General features: G+C 1.4%; 1 pseudogene; it reads right to left on the bottom strand.

The window, feature by feature from the left end:
- Positions 1 to 200: 200 nt before the first annotated feature.
- On the bottom strand, positions 201 to 4,262 carry LOC128668669 (putative uncharacterized protein DDB_G0286901; annotated as a pseudogene).
- Between the last annotated feature and the right edge of the window lie 451 nt (positions 4,263 to 4,713).

Genomic DNA, 4,713 nt, shown 5'->3' with positions numbered 1-4,713 from the left:
TATAAAAATTATTGTTATAAAATATTTATCGTCAAATAAATATTTGAAATTCACTTTCAAATGACATAATTATTATTATTATTATTATTATTATTATTATTATTATTATTATTATTATTATTATTATTATTATTATTATTATTATTATTATTATTATTATTATTATTATTATTATTATTATTATTATTATTATTATTATTATTATTATTATTATTATTATTATTATTATTATTATTATTATTATTATTATTATTATTATTATTATTATTATTATTATTATTATTATTATTATTATTATTATTATTATTATTATTATTATTATTATTATTATTATTATTATTATTATTATTATTATTATTATTATTATTATTATTATTATTATTATTATTATTATTATTATTATTATTATTATTATTATTATTATTATTATTATTATTATTATTATTATTATTATTATTATTATTATTATTATTATTATTATTATTATTATTATTATTATTATTATTATTATTATTATTATTATTATTATTATTATTATTATTATTATTATTATTATTATTATTATTATTATTATTATTATTATTATTATTATTATTATTATTATTATTATTATTATTATTATTATTATTATTATTATTATTATTATTATTATTATTATTATTATTATTATTATTATTATTATTATTATTATTATTATTATTATTATTATTATTATTATTATTATTATTATTATTATTATTATTATTATTATTATTATTATTATTATTATTATTATTATTATTATTATTATTATTATTATTATTATTATTATTATTATTATTATTATTATTATTATTATTATTATTATTATTATGATTATTATTATTATTATGATTATTATTATTATTATTATTATTATTATTATTATTATTATTATTATTATTATTATTATTATTATTATTATTATTATTATTATTATTATTATTATTATTATTATTATTATTATTATTATTATTATTATTATTATTATTATTATTATTATTATTATTATTATTATTATTATTATTATTATTATTATTATTATTATTATTATTATTATTATTATTATTATTATTATTATTATTATTATTATTATTATTATTATTATTATTATTATTATTATTATTATTATTATTATTATTATTATTATTATTATTATTATTATTATTATTATTATTATTATTATTATTATTATTATTATTATTATTATTATTATTATTATTATTATTATGATTATTATTATTATTATTATTATGATTATTATTATTATTATTATTATTATTATTATTATGATTATTATTATTATTATTATTATTATTATTATGATTATTATTATGATTATTATTATGATTATTATTATTATTATTATTATTATTATTATGATTATTATTATTATTATTATTATTATTATTATTATTATTATTATTATTATTATTATGATTATTATTATTATTATTATTATTATTATTATTATGATTATTATTATTATTATTATTATTATTATTATTATTATTATTATTATTATTATGATTATTATTATTATTATTATTATTATGATTATTATTATTATTATTATTATTATTATTATTATTATTATTATTATTATTATTATGATTATTATTATTATTATTATTATTATTATTATTATTATTATTATTATTATTATAATTATTATTATTATTATTATTATTATTATTATTATTATTATTATGATTATTATTATTATTATTATTATTATTATTATGATTATTATTATTATTATTATTATTATTATTATTATTATTATTATTATTATTATTATTATTATAATTATTATTATTATTATTATTATTATTATTATTATTATTATGATTATTATTATTATTATTATTATTATTATTATTATGATTATTATTATTATTATTATTATTATTATTATGATTATTATTATGATTATTATTATTATTATTATTATTATTATTATGATTATTATTATTATTATTATTATTATTATGATTATTATTATTATTATTATTATGATTATTATTATTATTATTATTATTATTATTATTATTATTATTATTATTATTATTATTATTATTATTATTATTATTATTATTATTATTATTATTATTATTATTATTATTATTATTATTATGATTATTATTATTATTATTATTATTATTATTATTATTATTATTATTATTATTATTATTATTATTATTATTATTATTATTATTATTATTATTATTATTATTATTATTATTATTATTATTATTATTATTATTATTATTATTATTATTATTATTATTATTATTATTATTATTATTATTATTATTATTATTATTATTATTATTATTATTATTATTATTATTATTATTATTATTATTATTATTATTATTATTATTATTATTATTATTATTATTATTATTATTATTATTATTATTATTATTATTATTATTATTATTATTATTATTATTATTATTATTATTATTATTATTATTATTATTATTATTATTATTATTATTATTATTATTATTATTATTATTATTATTATTATTATTATTATTATTATTATTATTATTATTATTATTATTATTATTATTATTATTATTATTATTATTATTATTATTATTATTATTATTATTATTATTATTATTATTATTATTATTATATTATTATTATTATTATTATTATTATTATTATTATTATTATTATTATTATTATTATTATTATTATTATTATTATTATTATTATTATTATTATTATTATTATTATTATTATTATTATTATTATTATTATTATTATTATTATTATTATTATTATTATTATTATTATTATTATTATTATTATTATTATTATTATTATTATTATTATTATTATTATTATTATTATTATTATTATTATTATTATTATTATTATTATTATTATTATTATTATTATTATTATTATTATTATTATTATTATTATTATTATTATTATTATTATTATTATTATTATTATTATTATTATTATTATTATTATTATTATTATTATGATTATTATTATTATTATTATGATTATTATTATGATTATTATTATTATTATTATTATTATTATTATTATTATGATTATTATTATATTATTATTATTATTATTATTATTATTATTATTATTATGATTATTATTATTATTATTATTATTATTATTATTATGATTATTATTATTATTATTATTATTATTATTATTATTATTATTATTATTATGATTATTATTATTATTATTATTATTATTATTATTATTATTATTATTATTATTATTATTATTATTATTATTATTATTATTATTATTATTATTATTATTATTATTATTATTATTATTATTATTATTATTATTATTATTATTATTATTATTATTATTATTATTATTATTATTATTATTATTATTATTATTATTATTATTATTATTATTATTATTATTATTATTATTATTATTATTATTATGATTATTATTATTATTATTATTATTATTATTATTATTATGATTATTATTATTATGATTATTATGATTATTATTATTATTATTATTATTATTATTATTATTATTATTATTATTATTATTATTATTATTATTATTATTATTATTATTATTATTATTATTATTATTATTATTATTATTATTATTATTATTATTATTATTATTATTATTATTATTATTATTATTATTATTATTATTATTATTATTATTATTATTATTATTATTATTATGATTATTATTATTATTATTATTATTATTATTATTATTATTATTATTATTATTATTATGATTATTATTATTATTATTATTATTATTATTATTATTATTATGATTATGATTATTATTATTATTATTATTATTATTATTATTATTATTATTATTATTATTATTATTATTATTATTATTATTATTATTATTATTATTATTATTATTATTATGATTATTATTATTATTATTATTATTATTATTATTATTATTATTATTATTATTATTATTATATTATTATTATTATTATTATTATTATTATTATTATTATTATTATGATTATTATTATTATTATTATTATTATTATTATTATTATTATTATTATTATTATTATTATTATTATTATTATTATTATTATTATTATTATTATTATTATTATTATTATTATTATTATTATTATTATTATTATTATTATGATTATTATTATTATTATTATTATTATTATTATTATGATTATTATTATTATTATTATTATTATTATTATTATTATTATTATTATGATTATTATTATTATTATTATTATTATTATGATTATTATTATTATTATTATTATTATGATTATTATTATTATTATTATTATTATGATTATTATTATTATTATTATTATTATTATTATTATTATTATTATTATTATTATTATTATTATTATTATTATTATTATTATTATTATTATTATTATTATTATTATTATGATTATTATTATTATTATTATTATTATTATTATTATTATTATTATTATTATTATTATTATTATTATTATTATTATTATTATTATTATGATTATTATTATTATTATTATTATTATGATTATTATTATGATTATTATTATTATTATTATTATTATTATTATGATTATTATTATGATTATTATTATTATTATTATTATTATTATTATTATGATTATTATTATTATTATTATTATTATTATATAATAAT

The sequence above is a fragment of the Microplitis demolitor genome, chromosome 9, assembly GCF_026212275.2.
Source record: "Microplitis demolitor isolate Queensland-Clemson2020A chromosome 9, iyMicDemo2.1a, whole genome shotgun sequence".
Taxonomy (NCBI): Eukaryota; Metazoa; Arthropoda; class Insecta; order Hymenoptera; family Braconidae; genus Microplitis; species Microplitis demolitor.
The sequence above is the reverse complement of the archived record's forward strand: the minus strand, read 5'-3'. Positions and strand labels throughout refer to the sequence as shown.